A 16,424-nucleotide genomic window follows, 5' to 3' on the forward strand; every position below is an offset into this window, starting at 1 on the left:
ACCCCATGGTGGTGAGACAGGCGGAGGGGACAGAGAGGTGTATGGAGGAAGAGGATCTGAGGGAGCAGGGGGGAGAACACCTATTAGGTGAGTGTGTGTCGCTGTCTTTTAGTGGAGTTGTGCAAAGAACAGATCCAAAGGAAAGAGAGGAGAGCAGAGCAGAAAAGAGAGAAAAGAGGGATGCAGTGCAGGTGCAGTGCAGCCCAGTTAACCATAAAGCTGATTCTGATATGAGGGCAGGAAGAAATGAAACACGCTTCAACTACAAGTAAAGCTTGTTAGAAATAAAATCCAATGGATTTATTTTCTATCAATAAGGGGAACATTGCAAAGAAAGAAAGAAAAGTGGGTGAAAAGTGGGTGATGGGGCAGTGGACATGACACATAACCTTTGGTGTGGGTTATCTGGGTTCGATTCCCACTGCGATACATCAACATTATGTGTCCCTGAGCAAGAGACTTTTATATTTTATTTGATATTTGGCAAAATTGTAAGTCGCTTTGGATAAAAGAGTTAGCTCAATGACATGTAATAATGTAGTCATAATAATAATTATAATAAAAAGTGTGAGAGGAAGACGTTATGAAGGCGTGAGAACATGAAGGACAAGAAAAAAACAAACAGGTGTAGGATAACTGGAAGAGATGTACTGTCTGACAGAAAAAGGACCAAATGACAAAGTGATAGAGAGAAATAAAGGAAGAGTAAAATTAAAGGATGATGGAAAGAAACTTTGCAGTATAACAAACAGGATGAAATAAAGAAAGGCAAAAGCAAAAGAACAAAGAAAAAAAGTATGTTGTAGAAGACAGAAATGAAAGAAGGAAGGAAGGAAGGAAGGACTGAAAAAATTGACAGTAGGAAGGAACAAATGAATAATGGGACATAGACTAATTTCATTGTCAAGACTAGAACAAACACTATGAAAAACAAAAATGTCTCCATTGATGACAAATGTTTTCCTGAATGAGTTTAGAAATACTAAAGTATTTGGGCAATGTCCGCTGTTAAAGGAAGCATGTAAAATGAACATCAATCTCCTGTCCTTCGTTTTCATCCTCCTTTCCATTCATCACTCTCTTTTCCCTTCATCTAACCTTACATCATCCATTTTCTTTCTCCTTTCCTTTCATCTCCTCATACCAGATTTTCTGTTGTCTGATAATCATTCTCTCCTCCTTCCTCCTCTCCACAATTCTTTCCCCTTTCATAGACTGCTTTTTATCATCCTGCCCTTTTCTAACCTCTTCTCCTTCCTTCTTTTCCGCACCCATTCTCTCCATTCCTCTCCTCACTTCCCTCTCCTACATTTGAACTCTTATCTGAGGAAACAAATCTTCCCCGCCCCCTCCATACTCCTCTCCCTCCTACACTTTATATGTTCTTATCCTTGCTTCATCTCACAATTTCCACTCCTCTTTTTTATTCCCTTCTCTCTCATTCTGCCTTTCTCTTCCCTTAGGATCCAGAGCCTTATTCATTACCTGCACTACAAACAAGGTCGACATTTACACAAGTGCTAGACAGACGTTTAGAAAATGTAACTCATTATGCTCATTTTCAGGCTCACAATTGTATTTAGAGGTTGTATCAGAAAGGTTTTATGTGGTTTAATTTTCAAAAAACATCCTATTTTGTTGTACTGCCCATTACTGCAGCTCCTCTTTTCACCCTGTGTGTTGAGCTCTCTGTTTAACTACAGAGTGAGGCATCTCACTTCTATTTAATCTGTGTTGGGAGTTGCACATGTGCAGTAGCTAGGTAAGGACTACTAGCCAGTCAGAAGCAGAGTATGAGGGTGTGCCATGCAAGCAGCTAGGCAAGCATTATGACGTGTGTGACAAAGTAACGTGAGTTAGGCCTCAGTTGAAATGCCTCAGTTATTTACTTTCTAAATTCCTGTAGCGTATATGTAGTGTATTCAACTGGCAGTTCTTTTTTTATTAATTAATCTCAGCTTTCCACTTCTGACCATGTTCTCTTCACCTCTCCCCATTGTTAAATCCAACGGCCACTTTAACTTACCGCTGACAATGGAAATAATTTGATAAGATGGTCTGGGAGGCAGGGCCCTGATTTAGGTATTTAAGTGTCTCAGAGCAGAATAAATAATTTAAGATTAGTTCTGCTTGAGGAGTGAGTAATCCAAGGGTACAGGTTTTTTTTTTTTAAAACTGTTTAGCTCAACACAATTCAAATGTCCATGTTCCAGTTTTGCTTAAAGAGAAAACACAAATTAAAATGTATCCAGAAATGATTTACTGAACAGGCTAAGAGGCTTTTACCCAATTAAACACATTCAACCGGTTCTTTTCATTCCCTCCTGCTAGCTGGAGAGGACAGCCACACCTGTTGGACTCTGAGCAGGACTATAAGACCAACTGGAAATAAACTGACGTGCTCAAGTAAGCAAGTAGGGTTTAGTTTCTGAGAGAGAACAGTACGGTGGCTGGCTGACAGGGGCAAACGCACTGCAACAAAAAACAACAACTAAAAAACAAGCAAATTAAGAAAACTTCTTAATAATTTGACAACACATGGACAGCATTTAGCAAACGCCAAAAACAAATGCAACAGATAAAAACACTGAATCCAGTTTACTCAATGGAAGTTCTCCAGGCCTCTACAGGGGGGGAGCGCTAAGTGGAACAGCTTGATATTCGACCCCACAAAGAGACAGAGACACAGAGAGAGAGAGAGAGAGAGAGAGAGAGAGAAAGAGAAGGCAGATGAGGTTTGTTCTGGAAACGGGAAAAGTGTAATAAATAGGTGACATAAAAACGTGCATATTCATTTAAGTTACGTTTGGCCCTAGTCTTTTACAGCAGTATGAAAGAGCAACAGATAAACATAGCGTGTTAGAGACTGGCTTCTAAAAGAGCTTGATAGCTAACACTAGTTAACACTTAGAATTAGAAAGAATTATGAAAACAAATGATCCACTCACTCTGACATAACCTCGCCTTCGGTTGTGTAACCTGGACGCAGCGTTTTTCTGTTGCATTTGTTTTCGGGGTTTGTTTTTAATTTGGCATTGTTTCTGTAATTTCAGCGTGTTCATGCATTTAGTTGTATTGTGTGTATTTGCAGTGAGTTTGCTAAATACTACGCTTGTGTTGTCAAATTAATAAAGATGTTTTCATAATTTGCTTGTGTTTTGTCTATTTAGATGTGTTTTTCTGAGTTGCAGGGCGTTTGCCCCTGTCGGCCGCCAAAGAACCGAGCTCCACAAACTCACTTCTCTTCCCAGGTTTTTATAGCCAGCCGGGGACCTAGATAAGTACTCTTCCAGCAGAACATTTGTAGTGTTGATAAATGAAAATATTCTTCTTGTGAATGATAGCTGACCGATCTCAAAATTGAGAAATTGGGTACTCATAGTGGTAAGGTGTAAAATGATATTTGCTTGAGCCTGATGGTTTTGTATTAAAATAGGTTTCTAAAACAACAGAGGACTACTTTCACTATCTCCGACGGTAGCAACTGCCATGGGAGATGAATAACCATTTGCAGCGGAAAATTGCTGCATGGTGGGGAAAAAGCAAAACAGTTCATCATTAGAAGAAAAACAGGTGCTGGACTACTAAATAGTTTTCAAAGTCTAATAGCAACAGTAAGAGTCATGACCAGCACTTTCCCTGTTGATGAGCATTGTTACATAATAGGTGCTCCTTACCTCTCAAGTATGCACTTTTAAGATTCTACAAATGGATTTATTCACAGGAGATTGGCCAAGAAGCCCTCCTATATACATCTAATGGTATATATTAGCCTACAGAAAGAACAACTGTCCATTAATGCGTAAAGGTTAAACTACAGAACAATGTGACGGGATTCTACATATTGTGTTAAGAGCTCCAATGCTTCCTGAGTGGCATTTTCAAGCAGTTTGTTCTGTCTTCCTTCAGATGCTTTAGTGGGACTAGACCATCATTTAATGTTGTCTGTACCAAAGTGACAATAACTTGGTTTCCCATAAACAGTATTGATGTTGATCATTTCAATAGGTTCCGTTCCCTAAACGATGTAAGATTGTTTGTTTAACCCTTGTGTTGTCTTCCCATCAACCATCCTCTTTTGGCACTTTTCCGGATGTTTTTGCTGGGGTTTTTTTCCCACGTTTTTTTTTAAATCCATAGCCTAATTTTTACAACATTATACAAAAACAATTTCTCGGTTTGTTTCAGCACTTTTTGTCTCTCATTTTGTAATTTCTTCCAAGGTTTTGGTCACTTTTTTTTTTTAAATGCCATAAAATTCAATAAAACAACCAAAATGCAGTGAAAGTAATCATTAGGTTCACCTGAAGAACATTGGCATGGCATCCATGTTATTTTTAGGCAATTTGGTTGGAAAAAAGCCAAGTTCCTGATAAAATAAAAAATAAAAAAAGCGGGCCACAAATTGGACCTGAGGACCAAACGTAAGGGTTTGAGAAAGATTAAGATCACATTTATGACTGGGTTTAAAGATACAACAGTCAGTAAGTTATACATGCACAAAAATATTCCACTATTGTGCCATGTAAACATCATTCTTGTTGGATATTCCAAATAAGGCCTTTTTCCAATTGAGACCTGTGGGATATTCCTGTATTATTCCGGTTTTAGAGGCATTCTCTGGACATGGATACAACGCATTATGTGCATGTAAACGTACTGACTGGCACAAAGGCTACTTTGCACTTTTTGCCACAGACAACACGGCTTCCTTAAAGGAAATGACAAATATGGATGTAATTAGACACCCCGCTGATTTATATCTTTGCTCAAACCTCTGGCATATTTACCATTTTTTTAGCGAATGATAAATTCAGTTGAGGAAAGTGAAAAAAATATCATCCTTCATTTGACAGTTCTGACTACAAATTAGATGATTTTATATTTACAGGCATCAGCTGTCCATAGTCAAGTTTTATTTAAAGCAAATAATCTAATGCAAGAGTGCAAATAATCTGCTATTGCCACTTCTTAGTGGTTGAGGATTGCTGTTACCAATTGTATCTATTTTTTTAAAAAAAATGTTGTTTTAAAGGAAATAATTTTGGTCTTGCATCTTGTAGACATAGAGGAACACAGACGTTGAATGTCATTAAGACAAAGAATCCCCATAATGCTCAGGCTCATCTTTGAAACAGTTTAGGATGCACTTTATTCTGTTGCTTATTTACACAATGTTCCTTCATAACATTACTCCTTTCATTTTACAATATCTCAGTCTACATTATGTCCTTTTAAATATGAAGCAATGAGCCATGACACACTGTCATTTATAGCACTAGCAGCACTCAGTTGTGCAGTCACATTCAAGTGTTTAGTAGGATTACATAAATGACCAAAGGTGACTGTTTTATAATGCCCACCAGCATTACCACAAGTTGTGAGCCACTGCTGTCTTGACTCCTCGCTGGCACTGAGCAGACACCTTTCTTTTGGACCCAAGAACGAGAATCTATGGAGCAGAAAAAAAAACTAAACTCACAGAAGGCTATCTGTATGCCTCGCTGTCCCAGTTTCAAATGGTCCTTAACCTTTTCAGGGCTGTGGCACATTTGAGCACAAGAGCGGAATTGCAAAGCACACTAAATCATAGAATACATTGGTTGAAAAGGTCACGCAAGATAGCCGGCATACACACTGAGCAGCCAGATTAGTCCCAATCTACAGTATATTACATGTATAGTTTTTTTTATTTTAGCCAGTAAGCACTTTGTGATAAACATTTACATGAGAAATACTTGATTACTGAAAGTTCCTTATAAGGAAAACTAAGCTTTGGTAAGGAGCCAACAACTCAACTTATCTAATGTTTTGTTAAACACTTGCCTAAAGTGCCATTTACAAAGTGTCTGTGGACATGTTTGAAATGAAGATGTAAACTATTTGCTCCCATTCTAACTTGGATGCAACACACACACACACACACACACACACACACACACACACACACACACACACACACACACACACACACACACACACACACACACACACACACACACACACACACACACACACACACACACACACACACACACACACACACACTCTCTAACCCCCAGGAAAAAGGAACCTCTTCAAACTAATTGACGAGTTGTTGAATATAAACCTGCATTTTTTTGAATCCATATTTCCATCAGCAAGCCGTTTTCCTCTTCCCTGCCTTTTGCTGGTGCATTGCTACATTTACTCAGAGAGTTACTGTCAGTCATGATGTAGACTATGCTTTAACAATAAGTAAGAAAGGGTAGGAAGGGTTTATTTTACTCATCCAGGGCCCTCAAAGTGATAGATATTTTTGTGCACAAGCAAAGCTAGCTGATTAGAGCTTGACATGCTTAGATGGGCTTGAAACATGAACAAAAGATGAACAACTGCTATAGAAACTATCTGGCTCTTTGATAATAATAATAAAAATAAAAAAAAAGGTACAAGCTTGTGACCCCAAAAAAAAAACCTAAGCAGAGAATTGAAAAAACAAACAAACCATCAATAAGTGAAAATTACACAATCAGTACCGCAAACTAACTGTGGTGGGTGAGGCTCATTGGTATCTTAGTATTAGTGTCGTCTGCTGTAACAAGCTGAAGTTTTCCCAGAAACACTGTTAATTTTCTTAATCTAAGGACTATAACATACAGTAAACCTATATTAATCTAAAATAATGTTACATAATTAGATGATTTGGTAATATATGTCTGGTGAAATACCCCATCGTCAGCTGATTCGCTTAGCCTTTTTTGAAGGAAGGGGGATATGTGGCCCTGAACCACACATTGTAGACGTAGTCCTCCTTAAAGTAGTAGGTTGGTTAGGGTTAGTACCCCTGAGCAAGATACTGACCCCAAATTGCCCCTGATATTTAGGCCAGCAGAGTCAATATAAAGCACTTTAGAGAAAGCCATATATAAATACAATCTATTCCCTTTAATAGGACCTCAGTGGTGTTTGCCATGTATATACAGCATCCTGCTGAGCCACCGGGGCAACACTAAACTGTTTACTGCAGTGCAGTAAACAGCCCCCCTCAGCTTCATAAGATTTTGCTGAATGCTTTTTGATGGACCAAACACCTTCCTGTAGAAATTAATCAAACAGGCCGTACAAATGTGGGGTTAACAAGCATGCTAATTGCAAATGAGCCCTTCGGATGAGGTTGACTTAGCTGGCTGTGTGTCTTGCTCTGTCTCTCCTTAGCTTCTTGTTCATCTGTTCCTCTCTCATTCACTTTTTTCTACTCCTCCATCCTCCCTCCATGACATGCCCCTCCCTCTCTGTTTTGCAGTAATTCTGTAGTGCTGGCCCACTTTTGAAAGCCAGTGAAGAGAAGAAAAAAGGGAAAGCACAGCATAAAAAAAGTTAACTTTTTTTTTTTTTTTTACCTTTCCTGTAGGCCTACCTATCTGGATGGAGAGATATAGAGCAATGGACAATGTATTAAAGAACATCTATGTTTTTTAATCCTAACCTTTGATTCTAACTTTCTGCTATAATACATTCAAACTACTTTCACTCTTGTTTTCTCTCTGCTGGATATCAGCAGGTTGCAGGTGTGCTGGCAAGATAAAAACCAGAAAAAAAAGGTGTGTGAGTTGTTTAAGTAGAGTAACGGCGTATGTGTTGAGATGGCAGGGGATAACAACTGGCTAGGACTTGCAGGATTTATTTTCACTTCCTGACTAAATCATTTTATTTCATTAAAGCTCTTTTCTCAATCCATTTTAACACACACACACACACACACACACACACACACACACACACACACACACACACAAGTTGAGGAACAGGGACGTTAAAGTGTGGTTCAGTCAAGAGACTCCTTACAAAACAGATCAGTTATGTTATGTATGAACACATTCAGACAAAAAAAGAATGTATGTGTCTGCGAGGCACTCTCTACGCAGGCCTGTGTGGGTCGGTGTGTCACTTCAATATCTTAAATTGAAGGTGTGACTCAGTAGGCACGTCTGATGTCGTTAAAATTGCATCCACATTTCCTTCCCTTCCTTGCATCTTAGTCCATCCCACAGAGGAAGCATTGGAGAGACGCCAGGAAATCATGCAAGAGAGGGAATGTGTTTAGACGGGTGAGATGTCCTCTCCGCTAAATCGTCAGGTAAATTTGTCAGCTGTATTGGCGGAGTTCCAACAAGGTGCTTTATGTCTGATTATTAGCAGTCGCTGGAATAGTAGAAAAACTCTCTGGCTTATTAATTTATTAAAACTAACCACATTCGTCATGAGTTGTGCTTAGCCCCTGATGAAACAGTGCCCTTGCAAAATAAATAGTGGAGATAGCGTACGGGCAGGGACAAAGCCTGATATCCGGCACGTGATCCACACGTTGAAAGTCAGGCTTCATATCAGCAATGTACATCTAGGGAGCCAGACTCTATGTTGCCAGATTTTGAAAAAAAGATGATATGATGATATATGTGTGACAAATAAATTCCATCTGCAACATGACCATTTTTGTGTAGAACCTATTTTGCACCAGTGATGGGGTTTCTAAAAGCAGAATTTTAAGACAGTCAGGAGCTGTGCAAGTTATACATTTCAGGAGCAGAGAATTATAGATAGATGCAATGGGATGCCTGGCTCTTCTTATTAGAAAAAAAGTGATATGAATCACTGCAGCAAGTGTGATGTGGAATTTGTCTGCTGTAAAAAATTGTGTGCACTGGCTTAAATTGCATCCGGAGGCTTTCAACAAGACTGTACTTGGAAAAATGTTCTAACCATCAGCTATTTAAACCAGCCAATCCAAATGGCAAAGATAAACTTATGCATCACATACAGTCTCATACAAACTGCACATTTGAGCACATAAAAACATTTTCAGTGTCAGTGGAGCATCACATTAGGCATCAAGTTGCATTTCAGAAAATGAGATTGTTCACCCAGAACATAAATTGCCTCTTTACATAAAAAAAGGACAAACACCAGGAACTGGTCCAAATGAGCTTCATAACCAGTTACTGGTAAGTGTGACTGTCTGTGTCTGAATACAAAGAGCTTTCAAATACTTTTGCATTCCTGCTTTTACTGCTGCATAATTGTCTACATGTTTATATTTGTGCATAAGCCAGGAGTGTATTGTGTGACTACAGCTGGCAGGCAGTTCCGTGTTGGAGGAATGCCTTCCACCTTTCTTCAGCCACAGTGCTGTGTGCACACAAACAAAACAGGATTAAGGTATTTTCCATGTGCCACTTCCTTGGAATCCAAAAACAAAGGCTTGCATGCTATTGTTTTCACCACTTAAGAGGGAGCAGTCATTATTTTAACACGTTAAGATAGTGGAGGTCTGTCACTGCAGCAGGAGACATTTGTGGGATCAACACTTCAGAGTGCTCAAAAGCTGTAAAGGGATGCCCGACGGTTATTTACCATCTCAATTCAAAATGAGTGAACAGCAATGACTTGACACTGTTGCCAAAACTAATACAGCAGGATTACATATCTCATTATATGGTCTCAAAATACAAATTGAAGTCACAAAAATAAGATGTGGTTTACACACCCACACCGAAGAAAGACGATTGCATGATTCTGCAAAAGAATGCTTTGAGTCCTTGATTAGCAACAGATTAGCAGTAGTTAAATAAATAAAATAAATTACTGATTAGCAATATATTAACCCACAGTGTACGTTATGTGACCAATGTTTGTCTCTAACCTTGTAAATACTTCAGCTTTCAGGAACATAACAAACACATTTCTCTCTATGTACAGAAATAAAACACATGCTTGACAGATGGGTCTTACTCGAAGAGAACGCTCTTTATTGCCACAACAGTGGCAGTCTGACCCTTAGTCTGAGGTCATGCCCTCTCAGTGGGTGAGGCCACCTCTTACAGAACTCAAGAGCTACGGTTGATAAATAGATTTATATGTTAAAAAGGTGTTACAGTATGGGAAGTGCACAGTAGGTCTATTGTGGTTTCCAATCTTTTTGTGTTTGGGATGTCACCGTTTGTGGCCCTCACTAATCACTACCAACAAAGACAACGGAGGTGCATGTAATTCTTTAACTGAAAATATAATCTTACAAGGCCCTGCTTTCCCTTGCTTGAAGTCTGCTTTAGGACTGGACAGAGTATTGAATCCACCAGTCACATTATTGAAGTGCAAGCCATTTGTAGAACTAACGATTTCAAATGGATGGTTTCTTGACCCTCTGTATGCTCATGGGGATCTGAGGAACTATCCTGTCCGTCAGCGACTACCCCGGGTCACAACTTGGCAGCTCTGTCTATACGACGAAACAGGTCGAGAACAGGGTGGAGAAGGGATTTAAATAATTAATTGATCACATAACACCAAGTTACTGCAATCAGTCTTTCTGAGTAAATACTACACTTGTCATCTCCTCCTTGGCACATTTTAATCAGGGGCAATACTTTCACAAATTGTCATTGTTACGACCCTGCCAAACGACTGCAGGGAAAAATAAGAGAAGTAAAGCAGATGGGTTTAAGCAGATTTTCACCTGGATTTAATGCTGGCATATAAAAAATTTGATTTTTCATGTTAAAGTACAAGTGGCCTGCTGCCACACAGTTGATCTAAATTTACCAGTGGTGAAGGTGCCGCGGCTAGCTGCTGCTTCTGGAGGGACATCTTGTCAGGCCAAAGCAAAAGGTGCTTCCTCAAAAGCACAGGTCTTGAATACAGGAAGTGGCCAATCAGAATGTACCAAGTATCTGCCATATCGTGGGGGGATAGGGATTTCTAGTTTAGAGATTTTGTTCATTTCTTTTAGAGTATATTAATGTGTTTGTGCTCCTGTTAAAGTTTATTGTCAAAATATCTGTACTGATAGAGTAATTGTCCTGTTTTTTTTTTAATTTGTAGTTCAGATGGTAGTGTTCGTCTTTGGGTAAACCCTTTGTTTCGGTTTGATCTGCCATTTTGTAAGTTCCCCAGTGGGTTCAGTATGTTAGGCCATTTTAGTTCCACTAAGTTTGTGTTTAGTTGTTATAGCCTGACTTTAGTTCCATTTAGTTGACTCCTTTCATTGGCCCAGAACTTGTAAATTGTTTAACTTTTGGAGAAAAAAAAATCAACCCACTTTTAAAAATCCACTCACAGTTAATTAACAGATTAATTATGTTTCACAATAAATAAAGCAAAAATAAGATCTTTTCTTTTCACATTTTCAACAAACAATATATACACATAGCTCTCTTTATCCTGTCTTTATTTCCAATTCTGATTTATTCAAATGTTATCAGACCCATGTATCAGCTTTTACACAGTCTCCAGTTGTATTTTATTATGACAGACATGATGAAGCTGTTGAAATGCTCTGCATCCGATCTGTTGCTGATGTTAAAAACAACAGTCTGGAGAAGATCCGTTCTCTGTCTTTTAAACGTCACCATCAGCCACACACAGACATCGTCATGTTGAGTTGATTCTGAACCAATCAGCTGTTGGATCAGCTGAGAGCCAGGCGTTTCCCGTCATGCCCTAGGTCTTCCAGTTGGTGGAAAGCAACTATGCTGCCTCTCAAAACTGCGACCACCTTGATGTTGCGTTGTCATCGTTGCTCACGTGTGCATGACGTCAGACCAAGTCGGGATCAAGTCGGACAAAAATCTAACCGGCATGCATTAGGTGGCGATTGACGGTCATTGATTCTGCACAGGCCTGGCTCATCCCAAATGAGCCTGATATTTACTATTGATCTGCCCTTGAGCAAAGCTCCAAAACCCCACAAACTCACTGATCACTGGAGCAAGACAGTTCACAGTGCAAGCCATAGCAATTCCAAGGACAGTGCAATGGATATGTGCAATCCTGTCAATTCTGCAAGTATTTCCCCAGAATGCTGTTTCTAATAAGACATTGTTAGTCAACTTCTCCATAAAGAGTTCAATAACTTGTTTTATGAGGACAAATGTGAATAGAGACAGAAGCAGAAATAAAAGGAGACACAGGAAGAAGAAAATGGACTGTTTTTATATAACGCTTTAATAGTCCTAACAACTACTCAGAACGCTTTTACATAGGACAGGAACCATTTACACACTGTGGCCGAGGCTGCCACCTGCTCATCAGATAAACATTCACACACATTTACATTCTGATGCACAGCATCGGAGGCAACTTGCCCAAGGAAATGTCACCATGGGACTGCAGAGCCAGGGATCAAACCATCAACCTTCCAGCTGGCAGGCAACCACTCTACTACTGATCCACATCCACCAAAACAAAGCAGAAACAAAGCAGGGAAAGAGATTAAACTTTGAGGTTTTGCAAAGTGCAGAGATTTTGAAGAGTGTGTGTAAGAGTGTATCACCACTAGTTCACTTTGAAAGCCACTGTAGCAAACCTTTTAAAACACCATGAGCAGAGTCAGTGTGGGAGAGGATTGAATGGGAGTCAGAATAAAATGTAGGGCCGGAATGTAAAGTTTCAGCACCACACTTGTCGGCAGCTTGTTTCTGATGTACTGTTCTTTTAGTATGAGTCAGAATACTAATGTGGTATGTAATGTAAAGAGTATTAAGACATCAGCCCAAAACTCTACTGGGTTGGTACCCAATGTCCTTTAGTTTCAAGTTCCTAAAACACAGTGGAATAGAGGGAGGAAGGAAGTATTACTGATTTGCTTTGGCAGCTGTTCGGCCAGCTACTTAATATGAGGAGAGCAAATCCCTTTTCATAAATAAAGGCTCAGCTAACTGCTACTGTTGGCTCCTACCTCTTCAATACTGAAGTGAGCTGGCAGGCTGGATGAGCTCTTAGGGAGCTCATCACCCACAAGCTTATGGCTTGAGCTGCCAGCGGTTTTCAATTTGGGGTCAGGAACACCAGCATGACATCTTATAAAAAGTGAAAGGTAGAAAAATAAATCCTGCATGGTGCATGGTGTCCTTGTGTTTTTGGTTGTCAGGGTAAAATGTTGAGGGCCTTATTGGTATTTGGCATGAATACCTGAGCAACTGAGCATGTTCAGCAACCGCTGTTTATTTTTTATTTTTTGGAAAGGCAGCACTGACCCACTTTCTTATATTTTAAAACGAAAATGCAAGTATTGATAATAAATAGCACTCTGCAATTAAAGGGATTCAGATTTGATTTGGTTAGCAATACATGTCTAACATGAGAGAGACTAATTTTAGTCATTAAAATGAAAGGCCCTTGAGGTAATACACATTTATAAAACATGCCAAACTAAAGTCTGTGTAAGCTGATAAGGTGGTATTATTGCTTTAGTACCACGGTGGCTCATTGGTTAGCAGTTTGCAGGTTCTCCCGTTATTTGTGTGATTTTTGTTTCCTCCAGGTGCTCCTGTTCCCTCCTTCCACCAATAAAACCTGCAGGTTAAGTTAATGCACCTGTCAGTGCCTCTGTACAAAAAACGGAGTGCAGTTGGCCCATACATCCTATACATGGGATGGGTTAAATGCAGAGGATACAATTGTTTTTTTCTGTCTATGCTTTGACCTTTAACCTTTTACTTAAAAACAGCTCCCTATACAGCTGCAGTCTGCACCGGCTCCGTGCAGCCTCATCCCGTCTCACACGCAAAAATGGAACACTAAAGCGTTTATCTAGTTTAAAGTCCATTCTTTCAAGGTTGATGCCTAATAAAAAAGGCCAGCATTAGTGTATTTATTTACATTTTTTTGCAACCTGGGCAAAGTAGGGATGCTGTAGAGCAACACACTATGCTCTGGTTTGTAATTTACAGTCGCTACATTTTTCTCTTAATACTCTGCACACATATACGTATATCTGGGGTTTAAGTTGGAAGAACACTGTTGCTAGATGACTGACAATAAAAACAGGTGTCACCTTGTCCTATATAGCTTTTTCGGCATTCAGTGTCATGCTAAAAGCAGGTAAAATAAATAAATATGAATATAACTAATTTAATGAAATGAAAATGATGCCACCTAACATTTTCAAACACATCCAACGTACCTCACAACTTGCAAAGCTTTCAGAAAATGTAAAACTACAAAGTTGTGAATGTCTTGATCAGATTTCTGTGAAGAGAACACAACCCCACTTAGCAGCCTGCATTCTAAGGGAAGGGCCTTCTCTGTACATGAAGGCTTACATCTTAATTGGTCTGTGTTACTATGGTGATTACTACCAGCTGTCAGTTTGGCAGTGTGACTGTGCTAGCAGGCAGTATCACAAGACAAAAAATGAAAAAGACAGCGGAACACTTGATTGATATTTTTGGAGACTACTCAATTCAGTCAAAGCTCAAGAACAAATACTGTGAAAAAAAATGCGTGGAAACAAGCAGCACAGGTACAAAAATAGTTGACTTGTTTTGTCCTTTCTTTTTTGTGCACATGTATTTTCCGTATTGCTGTCAGATCTGAGTTCCATCCAAGAACAGATACAGTTATTCAGGAAAAGGAAATATAAGCAGCTATTCAGGGAATGAAGACATGCAGCCTGGGTCCCGCCCTCATCTTCACATCAGATCAGATACGTTTATTAATGCTGGCTTCAGCTAAAATGGCATAGCATGGGCTCTTGAAAGCAGCTGTTACACAGTACTACTACAGTGTGGCTGTCAGTGCAAGCCTTGTCCATATGATAAAGATTTCTATGCAAATAATTGTATTTGTATCCATTTCTGTTAAATCCTCCCCTGAGTCTTGTTGCAGTCAACCAGCATGTTACCAACTTTTTTCATTCTGCAAGGCTGAATATCAGCACACAGGATCCCGTGATTTTGCTTTCTCAAGCAAATATAATATATCAGATTCTGCATGTAGATAATGGGTTGTATTCTGACAAGAAGTAGAACATGTTAAGAAATGTGTACGCAACATGAATATAGCATCAGCAACTGAAAGACTAATTCTATAATTAATGAACTTACAATTCTTTGTATGTGTGTGTGTGTGTGTGTGTGTGTGTTTGTGTGAGAGTGTGTATGTGTGTGCGTGTTTATGCATTTGTGCGTCTGTCAATGTTTAATAACATCTATCATCTATCAATGTTTTTTATGGCTGCACCATGCCGTCAAATTGGTATATTCTTGTGAATTATTTTAATTTTACCCTAAAATTCCGCCTTCGATTTGATCATTTGAAATCTTGGAATCTTCATATGAATTTTGCATAGCATGAGTTTGTGTATTGTATTCTAGTTTAACCAGCAGGTCAGTTTTGTTTGGACAGTGTGAGGTTTACAAAGTCACTGTGTTATTGTGCTTGTGTTACCTGGCATCCAGGCGTTGTTTAGATAATTACTGCAGCCTTCCAGGCCTCCGGCCCTCCAACCGGACTTCAACCTTCAACCCGCCAACACAGCTGCCCTGCGTCCTCCCTGCAGGGCTTCAGGCGTGGTCCGAACCGTTTAGCTCCCCAGTGTAAGCTGCCAGCCCTGGGCTTAAAGAGGAGCTGAGGGCTAACTGGGACAGCTAATTCTAAAGGAACTGCCTGCATCAGCAGATTAAGTCAGAGGAAGAGGGAGGAAGTGGAGAACGAGAAAGACAAAGACAAAGACAAAGGCAAAGAAAGAGAGAGAATGGAGCAAAGTCAAAAGAGGCGGAGAAAAAGAAGCAAAGGACGACAGTGTAACCAAGATGGAAGTTACATGGGTTTGGTGTGTATGTGAGTGTGTTAAGGCCTTAGAGACAGGCTGTCAACAGTCAGTTGTCACTGTCTGACAGACTTTTGGCCCTCAGAGGCCCCTGTCACCGGCCCTAAGCACCTCCGGGTGACCGCGTAGGTCAGACAGAGGCGATGGTAGAGAGAGAGGAGTAAGGAAGAAAGAACGAGAAAGGGCTTTGCTTGCACCCTGTCACTGACCCTAATCACCCCTCAGTGTGTGTGTGTGTGTGTGTGTGTGTGTGTTATCACACTGGAGCATTCACATACACTCAAATAAAATGATCAGTTACAGTAATAAGTAAAATTTTACAATTTTGAAATAAAGATTAGACAATTCTACTAATAGGGTAATTCTACAGAAAGCTTGAACAGATGTTGACATATGCCTATACACTGTATGTGTTTATGTGTGTTAAATAAGTGTGTGTAGTGCATTTACTCGTCAGATGTCAGTTGGCAGTGATATTGTGCTCCGCTATGTATCATTGAAACGTGACGTGGTGTGTACAACATCTCCGAGCTGTCGGTGCTATTCCCAGCATGAAGGGATGGAAATGAGAGTGTTGGTGTGTGTGTGTGTGTGTGTGTACGTGTACGTGTGTGCATGTGTCTGTCTGTCTGTCTTCCAGCTGTGTCTGTCAAATGCAGATAACACTTTGTAAGAAAGGGAATAAGAGATCAGGAGAAAAACAGAAGGAAGATAAAAGTGAACTATAAGGAGTCATTTACACTTTAGTTTACTGTCTATCCTCCCTTGAGAATTAAAGATGTGTATTCTATATTTCTCAGCAGAATCACCATATTTTCCCTCTGTGTGTGTGTGT

General features: G+C 39.7%; 1 long non-coding RNA gene across 1 annotated transcript in view; it reads left to right on the top strand.

Moving 5' to 3' along the window:
* The first annotated feature begins 2,429 nt into the window (after positions 1–2,429).
* Positions 2,430–16,424, top strand: part of LOC116705701 (uncharacterized) — a 15,451-nt gene continuing 1,456 nt past the window's right edge. Inside the window, exons 1-4 of the long non-coding RNA XR_004336001.1 lie at positions 2,430–2,441; positions 8,615–8,621; positions 12,026–12,041; positions 15,887–15,891. This is a non-coding gene — a long non-coding RNA (uncharacterized LOC116705701). The remainder of the gene's footprint in view (positions 2,442–8,614; positions 8,622–12,025; positions 12,042–15,886; positions 15,892–16,424) is intronic.

The sequence above is a fragment of the Etheostoma spectabile genome, chromosome 17, assembly GCF_008692095.1.
Source record: "Etheostoma spectabile isolate EspeVRDwgs_2016 chromosome 17, UIUC_Espe_1.0, whole genome shotgun sequence".
In the NCBI taxonomy this organism is placed as follows: Eukaryota; Metazoa; Chordata; class Actinopteri; order Perciformes; family Percidae; genus Etheostoma; species Etheostoma spectabile.